Here is a 13,777-nt window from a genome sequence, read left to right as displayed (position 1 = left end):
AAGATCAGCTGTTATCCTTATGGGAATCCCCTTGTGTGTTATTCGTTGTTTTTCCCTTGCTGCTTTTAATATTTGTTCTTTGTGTTTGATCTTTGCTAATTTGATTATTATGTGTCTTGGGGTATTTCATCTTGGGTTTATCCTGTTTGGGATTCTCTGGGTTTCTTGGACTTGGGTGATTATTTCCTTCCCCACTTTAGGGAAGTTTTCAACCAGCATCTCCTCAAGTATTTTCTCATGGTCTTTCTTTTTGTCTTCTTCTTCTGGGACTCCTATGATTCGTATGTTGGTGCATTTAACATTGTCCCAGAGGTCTCTGAGATTGTCCTCATTTCTTTTAATTCTTTTTCTCTTTTTCCCTCTATGTTTCATTTATTTCTATCACTCTATCTTCTATCTCACTGATCCTATCTTCTGCCTCTGTTATTCTACTGTTGGTTCCCTCCAGAGTGTTTTTGATCTCATTTATTGCATTATTCATTATGTAATGACTCTTTTTTATTTCTTCTAAGTCTTTGTTAAACCTTTCTTGCATCTTCTCGATCTTTGTCTCCAGGTTATTAATCTGTAACTCCAATTTGTTTTCCAGATTTTGTATCATTTTCACTATCATTATTCGGAATTCTTTATCAGGTAGATTCCCTATCTCTTCCTCTTTTGTTTGGTTTGGAGGGCATTTATCCTGTTCCTTTACCTGCTCGGTATTTCTCTGCCTTTTCATCTTGTTTATATTGCTGTGTTTGGGATGGCCTTTCTGTTTTCTGGCAGTTTGTGGTTCCTCTTTATTGTGGAGGTTCCTCACTGTGGATGGGGTTAAACGGGTGGCTTTTCAAGGTTTCCTGGTTGGGGAAGCTTGTGTCAGTGTTCTGGTGGGTGGAGCTGGATTTCTTCTCTCTGGAGTGCAATGAAGTGTCCAGTAATGAGTTTTGAGATGTCAATGGGTTTGATGTGACTTTGAGCAGCCTGTATGTTGAAGTTCAGGGGTATGTTCTTGTGTTGCTGGAGAATTTGCGTGGTATATCTTACTCTGGGGCTTGTTGGCCCTTGGGTGGTGCTTGGTTTCAGCGTAGGTGTGGAGGCGTATCATGAGCTCCTATTATTTCATGCTTCCTGGATTCAGGAGTTCTCTGGTGTTCTCTAGGTTTGGACTTAAATCTCCTGTCTCTGGTTTTCAGTCTTATTCTTAAGTAGCCTCAAGACTTCACCATCTATGCAGCAGTGATGATAAAACATCTAGGTTAATGATGAAAGGTTTCTCTGCAGTGAGGGACATCCAGAGAGGTTCACAGAGTTACGTAGAGAAGAGACGAGGGAGGAGGGAGATAGAGGTGGCCAGGAGGAGAAGAGGGATATCAAAAGAGGAGAGAGCAAGCTAGCCAGTAATCACTTCCCTGTGTGCTCTCCACCGTTTGGATTTTTCAGAGATGTTCACGGAGTTACACAGGGAAGAGAAGAGGGAGGGAGGAGACAGAGGTGGCCAGGAGGAGAAAAGGGGGAATCAAAAGGGGAGAGACAGATCCAGCCAGTAACCAGTTCTCTAAGTGTTCTCCGCAGCCCGGAACACACAAAGAGATTCACAGAATTGGGTAGAGAAGAAAAGGGGGAGTGGGGAGATAAAGGCGACTTGGTGGAGAAAAAGGAGAGTTAAAAGAGGGAGAGAGCAATCAAGCCACTGATCTCGTTCCCATGTAAAAATGGGTGCTGAAGATTTGGTTCTTGAAAATACAAAGTTGATAACAAATACTAAAAAGCAAAGATTAAAAATCTAGAGTAGAGGTTAGGTTCTCAAAAATACTATATTATAAAAGGAGAAAGAAAAGAAAAAGAAAAAAAAGAAAGAAAAAAGGGAAAAAAAGAAAGAAAAAACCACAAAAGTCACAAAAATTATAAAATATATGCAAATGAAGTTTACTTTAAAGATAATGTCTTAGAGAAATAAAGAAAATAACGATAAAAATAAGGTCTTATTTTTTGCACAATAATAGTAGGTTATAAAAATGAAAATTGAAAGAGTAATAGAGGACTTAAAAATAGAAATAAAATAAGACAATAAAATAAAATTAACAAAAAATAATTTTTTAAAAGTTTTAAAAATGTAAAAAATGATACTAGTAAAAATATATCTCGGACTTTCTCTGGAGCTGTTATCGACTGTGTGGGATCAGTTCATTTTCAGATAGTTCCTTGGTCCAACTTGTACTTCTCAAGGTCTCTAGGCCCCTTCCTATGTAGTCGGTGCTAATTACAGAGTTTTAATCTGTTGCATCTGTCACTTCCAAAGCGATTCCTTCTGTTTCCTTTAGCTTCTTCTGTTTTCTGGTCTCTTCAGTGTCTAGTTTCCATCCTGATGCAAGGGGGGTGGTGGTGGTCACTTGTTTTTTTGGTTGTTTTGTTTTAGTCTCACTTGTTCAGTTGTACTGTGGAGAGGGAGAAACACTGCAAACAAATCTCACTGGCGTGTGCTCACAATGTTTTGGCCACACTGGGTTTGCCCCTCGTGGAGTGTGTGCTTTCCCATTCCTACACTGCTCAGGCTCTAGGTTGCACTGCCGGGAACTGTCTGAAGCAGCCCCTGGCGTTGCCTGTACGTCCCAGATGTAAGCTGCTCAGGTTCTGGTTCTTGGGTACTTCACAAAGGTGCAGACTTGGTTGAGCCTGGGTTTTGTGCCATTCCCAGGTCCCAGCAGCTCCGGGGACCAGGTTTTTGGCTAGCACGGTTGGGGGCTGCACCTTTTTCCCTTGCCCCGTCTCAGCTGCTCGGTTTTCTGGGTGTACAATGGTTGCTGCTTCCCAAGTGTGCTGTGCTCTCCCCTGGGGAGCTGATCTCTGGCTGCGACCCTCTCGGTGGGTGTCGACCCTCCAGAGTCCCAAGCAGTCCTGGTTAGCAGTGAGGTCTGTTTGCAGTTTGATATAGAATGCCTCTCTGGGGCCGTGATTTCGCCCTTTCAGCTCTGGCTGCCCACCCCTGCCTATTTCCTTCTGGGGATGGGCAGGTCCACGGCTGGTTTAGTCTGCTCAGTCGTTTGTTCTGTGAGCAGGCCTGGCAGTGTCTTAGGTTAAGGCTTTTCATGGGAAAGCTTCTTTATCTTTTATATTTTGTCCTGCCCTCCTTTCAAAGACTATGATCTTCCTTTCTGTGTGTCTGATGTCCTCTGCCAGCATTCACAAGTTGTTTTGTGGAATTTGCTCAGCATCTAAATGTTCTTTTGGTGAATTTGTGGGAGAGAAAGTTGCCTCCCCATCCTATTCCTCTGCCATCTTAGGACAACCCCCTCTCCATATTTTTAAATTAAAATTATTAAAATGCAAATTAAAATTGCTAGTTTTACCATAAATTCAAATATAGTATTTTTAAAAATAGTTAACTAAAGAAAACAAGAGAAAGAGCGGGGCTAAGATGGCAGAGGAATAGGACAGGGAGACCACTCTCTCCCCCACAAATTTATCGAAAGAACATCTGAACGGTGAGCAAAATTCACAAAACTACTTCTGAACACTGACAGAGGACGTCAGGCATCCAGAAAGACAGCGCATTATCTTCAAAAGGAGGTAGGAGAAATTATAAAAGATAAAAAGAGAGACAAAAGAGTTAGGAATGGAGACCTGTCCTGGGGAGAGAGTCGTAAAAGAGGAGAAATTTCCAAGCACCAGGAAACCCTCTCACTGGCGGGTTTGGGGGAAGATTTCGAATCTTGGAGGGCAACATAACTGGGAGCAAAAATAAATAAAACCCACAGATTACGTGCCTAAAGGCAACTCCCAGCAAAGAACCCCAGACGCTCACATCCGCCACCAGCAAGTGGGGTCTGAACGGAGAGGAGCGGGCAGCACTGCTTAGGGTAAGGACTGGGCCGAATGCCCTGAGGGCAATCTGAGGGAGCTAACACGAGATAGCAACCTAAACTGTGGGACAGCCAGAGAGAGAGAACTATCCCGTGAAAAGCCCAAATCTAAGGCACTGCCAGCCCGCTCACAAAGCAAAGGACTGAGCGATACCAGAGGAGAGCTAGCCGGCTGCGGACCGCCCCATCCCCCGCCAGACACAGAGGGCAGGCAGGGCCAGCCAGAGTCAGAAAGGGGCAAACTCGGCCCCAGAGAGGGCACCCCCTACCAATCTGCAAACAGGCTCCCGTTTCTAAGCAAAGACTGCCTGAGATCCCAGAGGGTTGACAGCCACCGGGAGGGTCGCAGCCAGAGACCAGCTCTCCAGAACCGACACAAAGCACACCAGAGCCGGGCGTGCCCGTAAAGCGAGGCGGGGACCAGGGAGGTGATAAGCCACACCGCCCCAACAGGGGAGAGTGTGCTCGCCAAACTCCTGGCTGCCAGAGCTCCTCTGACCGGGAACAGCACAAACTGTGGGCCCAACTGAATCTGTGCCTTTGTGGAGTACCCGGGAACCTGAACCTGAGCGGCTTAGACCTGGGAAGTGCACGCATCTCCGGGCCCACTCCCTGGCCGAGTAACCTGAAGCCTGAGCAGGGTAGACGGGGAAAGCACACACGTCGTGAGTGGGGGTGAACCCAGTGCGGCCGAGACACTGCAAGCTCTCCACACACAAGCCAGTGATATTGGTTTGCAGTGTTCCTCCCTCCCCACAGCATGACTGAACAACCAAACCTAAAGAGATCACCTCTGCCACTTCGTGGCAGGGCAGAAATTAGACTGAAGAGACCTCCAAACAGAAACCAAATAAACAGAGGGAAGGGCATTGGAAGTGACAGGCCAACAGATTAAAATCCCTGTAGTTAACACTGACTGAATTGAAAGGGACCTATAGATCTTGAAAAGTATAAGTAGGAACAAGGATCTATCTGAAACTGAACAGACCCCACACTGCTCACAACAGCTCCAGAGAAAGTCCGGGATATATATTTTTACTATTATCAATTTTTTAATTTTTTTCTTTCTTTTTTCTTTAAGTTCTCTATTACACCTTTAATTTTCATTTTCATAACCCACTATTACCTTGCAAAAAAAAAAAAAAGCCCTATTTTTAAAGCAAACTGCATACATATCAGAGAAGGCAATGGCACCCCACTCCAGTACTCTTGCCTGGAAAATCCCATGTATGGAGGAGCCTGGTAGGCTACAGTCCATGGGGTCGCTAAGAGTCGGACACGACTGAGCGACTTCACTTTCACTTTTCCCTTTCATGCACTGGAGAAGGAAATGGCAATCCACTCCAGTATTCTTGCCTGGAGAATGCCAGGGACGGCGGAGCCTGATGGGCTGCTGTCTATGGGGTCGCACAGAGTCGGACACGACTGAAGCGACTTAGCAGCAGCAGCAGCAGCATACATATATCTTATACTTTTTGTGTTTTCTTTTTTTACTGTTTTTTTTTCTGTTTTAATTTTTTTACTGTTTTTTTTTTTACTGTTTTACTGTTTTTTTTCTTTTTATACTGTTTTCTTTTTATATTGTATTTTTTATAAGAGTCTAACCTCTACTCTAGATTTTTAATCTTTGTTTTACATATTTGATATCAATTTTGTACATTTAAGAATACAATCTTTAGTACTCATTTTTACTCAGGAGTGTGATTACTGGCTGGATTACTCTCTCCCCCTATTGATGCTCTTTATTCTCCCCCAGGGAACCTCTATCTCCCACCCTCCTCCTTCTCTTCTCAACCCAATTCTGTGAATCTCTGAGGGTGTTCTGGGTACTGGAGAACACTTCGGGAACAGAATACTGCCCAGATCTCTCTCTCCCCTCTTGATTCCTCCCTTTCTACTCATCCTCACCTCTATTACCTTCCTCCCCCCTCTCTATGTATCTCTGTGAACCTCTCTGAGGGTTCCAGACTGTGGAGAGCACAGAGGGAAGTGCTTACTGGCTAGACTGCTCTCTCCACGTTTGAGTCCCCCTCTTCTCCTCCTGGTCACCTCAACTCCCCCCCTTCACCTCTCCATGTAACTCAGTGAATCTCTCTGGGTATCCCTCACTGTTGAGAATCTTTTCACCATTAACCTAAAAGTGTTATTATTGATGCTGTATGGATGGAGAAGTCTTGAGGCTACTGCAAGAATAAGACTGAAAGCCAGAGGAAACATTAATTAATAAGAGATCATCCAATAGCCTCCACATATACACTGAAACCAAGCTCCACCCATGAGCCAATAAATTCCAGAGCAAGACATATCATGCAAATTCTCCAGCAACGCAGGGACATAGCCCTGAGCATCAATACACAGGCTGCCCAGAGGCACACCAAATCCATAGACAACTCAAAACTCAATACTGGACACTCCATTGCACTCTAGAGAGAAGAAATCCAGGTCCACCCACCAGAACACCGACACAAGCTCCCCCAGCCAGGAAACATTGACAAGCCACCCATCCAACCCCATCCACAGTGAGGAACCTCCACAATAAAGAGGAACTTCAAACTACCAGAATACAAAAAGGCCACGCCTAACACAGCAATCTAAACAAGATGAAAAGGCAGAGAAGTACTCAGCAAGTAAAGGAAAATGATAAATGCCCACAAAACCAAACAAAAGAGGAGGAGATAGGGAATCTATCTGAAAAAGAATTTAGAATAATGATAATAAAAATGATCCAAAATCTTGAAAACAAAATGGAGTTACAGATAAATAGCCTGGAGACAAGGATTGAGAAGATGCAAGAAATGTTTATCAGGACCTAGAAGAAATAAAAAGAAGTCAATATATAATGAATAATGAAATAAAGGAGAAAAAAGACACTCTGGAGGGAACCAACAGTAGAATAACGGAGGCAGAAGATAGGATAAGTGAGGTAGAGGATAGAATGATGAAAATAAACGAAGAAGAGAGGAAAAAAGAAAAAAGAACCAAAAGAAATGAGGAAAACATCAGGGACCTCTGGGACAATATGAAACGCCCCAACATTTGAATCATAGGAGTCCCAGAAGAAGAAGATAAAAGGAAAGGCCATGAAAAAATACTCGAGGAGATAATAGTTGAAAATTTCCCTAAAATGAGGAAGGAAATAGTCACTGAAGTCCAAGAAACCCAGAGAGTCCCAAACAGGATAAACACAAGGCGAAACACCCCAAGACATATATTAATCAAATTAACAAAGATCAAACACAAAAAACAAATATTAAAAGCAGCAAGGGAAAAACAACAAATAACACACAAGGGGATCCCCATAAGGATAACAGCTGATCTTTCAATAGAAACTCTTCAGGCTAGAAGGGAATGGCAGGACATACTTAAAGTAATGAAAGAGAATAATCTACAACCCAGATTACTGTACCCAGCAAGGATCTCATTCAGATATGAAGAAGAATTCAAAAGCTTTACAGACAAGCAAGAGCTGAGGGAATTCAGCACCACCAAACCAGCTCTCCAACAAATGCTAAAGGATCTTCTCGAAACAGGAAACACAGAAAGGATGTTTAAACACGAACTCAAAACAACAAAGTAAATGGCAACGGGATCATCCTTATCAATAATTACCTTAAATGTAAATGGGTTGGATGCCCCAAACAAAAGACAAAGGCTGGCTGAATGGATACAAAAACAAGACCCCTATATACTGTCTACAAGAGACCCACCTCAAAACTAGGGACACATACAGACTGAAAGTGAAGGGATGGAAAAACATATTTCATGCAAACGGAGACCAAAAGAAAGCAGGAGTCGCAATACTCATTTCAATTAAAATAGACTTTAAAATAAAGGCTGTGAAAAGGGACAAAGAAGGAAACTACATAATGATCAAAGAATCAATCCAAGAAGAAGATGTAACAATTATAAATGTATATACACCCAACATAGGAGCACCACAATATATAAGGCAAATACTAACAAGTATGAAAGGGGAAATTAACAATAACACAATAATAGTGGGAGACTTTAATACTCGACTCACACATATGGATAGATCAACTAAACAGAAAATGAACACGGAAACACAAACTTTAAATGATACAATAGACAAATTAGATTTAATTGATATTTACAGGACTTTCCACCCCAAAATAATCAATTTCACCTTTTTCTCAAGTGCCACACGGAACTTTCTCCAGGATAGATCACATCCTGGGCCATAAATCTAGCCTTGGTAAATTCCAAAAAATTGAAACCATCCCAGCCATTTTCTCTGACCACAATGCAGTAAGATTAGACCTCAATTACAGGAAAAAAACTATTAAAAATTCCGACATATGGAGGCTAAATAACACGCTTCTGAATAACCAACAAATCACAGAAGAAATCAAAAAATAATCAAAATATGCATAGAAACGAATGAAAATGAAAACACAACAACCCCAAACCTACGGGACAGTGTAAAAGCAATGCTAAGGGGAAGGTTCATAGCAATACAGGCGTAGCTCAAGAAACAAGAAAAAATCAAATAAACAAACTAACTCTACACCTAAAGCAACTAGAGAAGGAAGAAATGAAGAACCCCAGGGTCAGTAGAAGGAAAGAAATCTTAAAAATTAGGGCAGAAATAAATGCAAAAGAAACAAAAGAGACCATAGCAAAAATCAACAAAACTAAAAGCTGGTTTTTCGAGAAGATAAACAAAATTGACAAGCCATTAGCCAGACTCATCAAGAAACAAAGGGAGAAGAATCAGATCAACAAAATTAGAAATGAAAATGGAGAGATCACAACAGACTACACAGAAATACAAAGGATTATAAGAGACTACTACCAACAGCTATATGTCAATAAAATGAACAACTTGGAAGAAATGGACAAATTCTTAGAAAAGTATGACTTTCCAAAACTGAACCAGGAAGAAATAGAAGATCTTAACAGACCCATCACAAGCACAGAAATCGAAACTGTAATCAGAAATCTTCCAGCAAACAAAAGCCCAGGACCAGACGGCTTCACAGCGGAATTCTACCAAAAATTTAGAGAAGAGCTAACACCTATCCTACTCAAACTCTTCCAGAAAATTGCAGAAGATGGTAAACTTCCAAACTCATCCTATGAGGCCACCATCACCCTAATACCAAAACCTGACAAGATGCCACAAAAAAAGAAAACTACAGGCCAATATCACTGATGAACACATGCAAAAATCCTTAACAAAATTCTAGCAAACAGAATCCAACATCATATTAAAAAGATCATACACCATGACCAAGTGGACTTTATCCCAGGAATGCAAGGTTTCTTTAACATCCGCAAATCAATCAATGTAATACACCACATTAACAAATTGAAAGATAAAAACCATATGATTATCTCAATAGATGCAGAAAAAGCCTTTGACAAAATTCAACATCCGTTTATGATAAAAACCCTCTGGAAAGCAGGAATAGAAGGAACATACCTCAACATAATAAAAGCTATATATGAAAAACCCACAGCAAACATTATCCTCAATGGTGAAAAATTGAAAGCATTTCCCCTAAAGTCAGGAAAAAGGCAAGGATGCCCACTTTCACCACTACTACTCAACATAGTTTTGGAAGTTTTGGCCACAGCAATCAGAGCAGAAAAAGAAATAAAAGGAATACAGATACGAAAAGAGGAAGTAAAACTCTCACTGTTTGCAGATGACATGATCCTCTACATAGAAAACCCTAAAGATTCTACCAGAAAATTACTAGGGCTAATCAATGAATAAAGTAAAGTTGCAGAATATAAAATTAACACACAGAAATCCCTTGCATTCCTATATTACAATAATGAGAAAACAGAAAGAGAAATTAAGGAAACAATAACATTCACCATTGCAACAAAAAGAATAAAATATTTAGGAATATATCTATCTAAAGAAACAAAAGACTTATATATAGAAAACTATAAAACACTGATGAAAGAAATCAAAGAGGACACACACAGATGGAGAAATATACCGTGTGCATAGATTGGAAGAATTAATATAGTGAAAATGAGTATACTACCCAAAGCAATCTATAGATTCAATGCAATCCCTATCAAGCTACCAATGGTATTTTTCACAGAACTAGAACAAATCATTTCACAATTTGTATGGAAATATAAGAAATCTCGAATAGACAAAGAAATCTTGAGAAAGAAGAATGGAACTGGAGGAATCAACCTGCCTGACTTCAGGCTCTACTACAAAGCCACAGTCATCAAGACAGTATGGTACTGGCACAAAGATAGAAATATAGATCAATGGAACAAAATAGAAAGCCCAGAGATAAACCCACGCACCTATGGACACCTTATCTTCGACAAAGGAGGCAAGAATATACAATGGAGAAAAGACAATCTCTTTAACAAGTGGTGCTGGGAAAACTGGTCAACCACTTGTGAAAGAATGAAACTAGAACACTTCCTAACACCATACACAAATATCAACTCAAAATGGATTAAAGATCTAAACGTAAGACCAGAAACTATAAAACTCCTAGAGGAAAACATAGGCAAAACACTCTCCGACATAAATCACAGCAGGATCCTCCATGACCCACCTCCCAGAATATTGGAAATAAAACAAAAATAAACAAATGGGACCTAATTAAAATTGAAAGCTTTTGCACAAGAAAGGAAACTATAAGCAAGGTGAAAAGACAGCCTTCAGAATGGGAGAAAATAATAGCAAACGAAGCAACAGGCAAAGAATTAATCTCAAAAATATACAAGCAACTCCTGCAGCTGAATTCCAGAAAAATAAACGACCCAATCAAAAAATGGGCCAAAGAACTAAACAGACATTTCTCCAAAGAAGACATACAGATAGCTAACAAACACATGAAAAGATGCTCAACATCACTCATTATTAGAGAAATGCAAATCAAAACCACAATGAGGTACCATTTCACACCAGTCAGAATGGCTGCTATCCAAAAGTCTACAAGCAATAAATGCTGGAGAGGGTGTGGAGAAAAGAGAACCCTCTTACACTGTTGGTGGGAATGCAAACTAGTACAGCCACTATGGAGAACAGTGTGGAGATTCCTTAAAAAACTGGGAACAGAACTGCCATATGACCCAGCAATCCCACTGCTGGGCATGCACACTGAGGAAACCAGAATTGAAAGAGATGCGTGTACCCCAATGTTCATCGTAGCACTGTTTACAATAGCCAGGACATGGAAGCAACCTAGATGTCCATCAGCAGACGAATGGATAAGGAAGCTGTGGTACATATACACAATGGAATATTACTCAGCCATTAAAAAAAATACATTTGAATCGGTTCTATTGAGATGGATGAAACTGGAGCCCATTATACAGAGTGAAGTAAGCCAGAAAGAAAAACACCAATACAGTATACTAATGCATATATATGGAATTTGAAAGATGGTAACGATAACCCTATATGCGAGACAGAATAAGAGACACAGATGCATAAAACAGTCTTATGGACTCTGAGGGAGAAGGTGAGGGTGGGACATTCTGGGAGAATAACATTGAAACATGTATATTATCATATGTGAAACAGAACACCATTCCAGGTTCGATGCATGAGACAAATGCTCAGGGCTGGGGCAATGGGATGACCCAGAGGGATGGGATGGAGAGGGAGGTGGGAGGCGGGTTCAGGATGGGGAGCACATGTAAACCCATGGCTGATTCATGTCAATGTATGGCAAAAACTACTACAATATTGTAAAGTAATTAGCCCCCAACTAAAATAAATAAAAAATAATAATAAAAAAATAAAAATACATTTCAAGAAAAAAGAGAAGAAGAGACTGAGTAAGTCTATTAACAGATGGGATGGGGAGGGAGGTGGAAGGTGGGTTCTGAAAGGGGAAATCATGTACACCCATGGTGGGTTCATGTCAATGTATGGCAAAACAAATTAAAAATCAGTATTCAAAAAAAATAAATGTAATTGTGTTAAAATTTACAAAATCTGAATATATATTAATCAATATGTAAATTAATGTTAATATAGGAAGATAACAATTTAATTATTTTAGATGTTTCCAGAAAAGTCATTTTTTTCCAAAATATTCAAAATTACCCATTTTAACCAAAAATGCAAAAATATATTTTAATTAATAAATATCAAGAATTTGAATTATTTAATTATTTAAATAAATCTGGAGATGTTTGCAATTTTTAAAGATTTAATTACATTTTATGCATTTTTGTATAAAAATAAAACTACCTGCAACCCTAAAAAAAAAAAAAAAGATTATAACTAAAGTTTGCAATAATTTAAATTATGATCTCAGATGGTAAGCTTAACAACATATTGTGTTAATCACTCAGTCATGTCCAATACTTTTCAACCCCATGGACTTTAGCCCACCAGGCGCCTCTGTCCATGGAGTTTTCCAGATGAGAATAATGGCGTAAGCTGTCATTTCCTACTCCAGGGGATCTTCCCAGCCTAGGAATTAAACCTGGGTCTCTTGTATCACAGGCAAATTCTTTACCAACCACATATTAGAAGAGTTAAACGTAGATATAACATAATATATGACAAAGAAATTTGAATAATAGGCTGATTTTGAAAAAAAATTTTAGATGATAGATGATAAAAGGACAAGCAAAGAGAATATGAGGAGAAAAACTGACAAATATTTAATTGACTTTTAGTAGGACCCCCATAAATGGAGAAGAGAGAGAATAGAGGATAGGTCATATGTGGACAGATCAGAAACACCTGTCTATAGAATCAAGAAGCTCTAAGCCTAAGGACAATTAATAACACATAAGAACATATCTAATGACATTTGTAGCATAATTATTAAAAGAAAAAAAAAACTGCAGAAAAAATCATTAAAGAAGCCAAAGGTAAAACACAGATTATTTTAGAAGTGAGAAACTTTAACTAATCTGACTCTTGATGGAACTAATACAGCACAAACAGTTTAAAGTGGTGAGAAAATAACCTCCAGACCAGAAAAAATATTCAAGAATAAAAGATACAGACATTTTCAGGGAGGAAAAAAAAAAAAAAAAACTCTGAGGGAAATTGTAAACAGCCCATTCACAATAAAGAATATATTGAAAGATATTTTTCTTAAGGCAGAGAAATATAATTCTAGGTAAAAAACAATAAATTCGGGGAGAAATGAAAATAATCAAAATAGCAAAATATATTACTGTGATTGCACATAAACACATTAATAGCTAAATTTTAGCTGATTAATACATTAAAATAATATAATAATAAAAATATCTTGCTAGTAAATAACTGTACCCATATATAAACATTTATGTATGCCTATATATGTGTGTTTGTGTGTAAGTATACATGTATACATATCTATTCACTATATCTGTAGTTCTTTCCTTCTAATTTTTATATAAAACTATTTATTTGTGTATATATTTTCCAAAATGAAAATAGATTTAGCAAAAAATTTCCCTCACTTGGATGAGGAGGATGAGGCAGCCATTTCCCCAAGCCCCATAGCGTGGAGCAGAGAGGAACAGGAAAACCTCTAGGCCCCCTCCCTGCTTCCCAAAGAAGGGGCTTTCCCCATGTTAACCTATGCTTGAGGCCCCCTCCCAATCTTCCAGGGTGGGGCCCTCATCTTGGAAGGAGAAGAAGTATGTGGAATGAATCAGGTTTATATATTACAGAAACAGGCAGAGAAAGACAGAACAACACAGGGACAGAAAATGCAGAGTATGATGTTAGATTTATAATGAAGTATCTAAATATCTGTAGTGAATGTGAAGTAGACTCAAAATTCCAATGAAAAGGCAATTGTTAGACTGAATAAAAAAGCCAAACTAATTACTCTATGCTAGTTTAATGAAACATACCTAAATCATAACAATGCAGAATGCTTGCATATCAAAGAGAGAAGATATAATCACTTAAACCTAGCTACAGTGAAGTACCTATATTAATTTCAGAAAGAAAAAAAAACTAAGCA

This window comes from Giraffa tippelskirchi, chromosome 10, assembly GCF_054371585.1.
Source record: "Giraffa tippelskirchi isolate mGirTip1 chromosome 10, T2T-mGirTip1v1.2.pri, whole genome shotgun sequence".
NCBI lineage: Eukaryota > Metazoa > Chordata > Mammalia > Artiodactyla > Giraffidae > Giraffa > Giraffa tippelskirchi.
Note: the sequence above shows the minus strand (reverse complement) of the source record.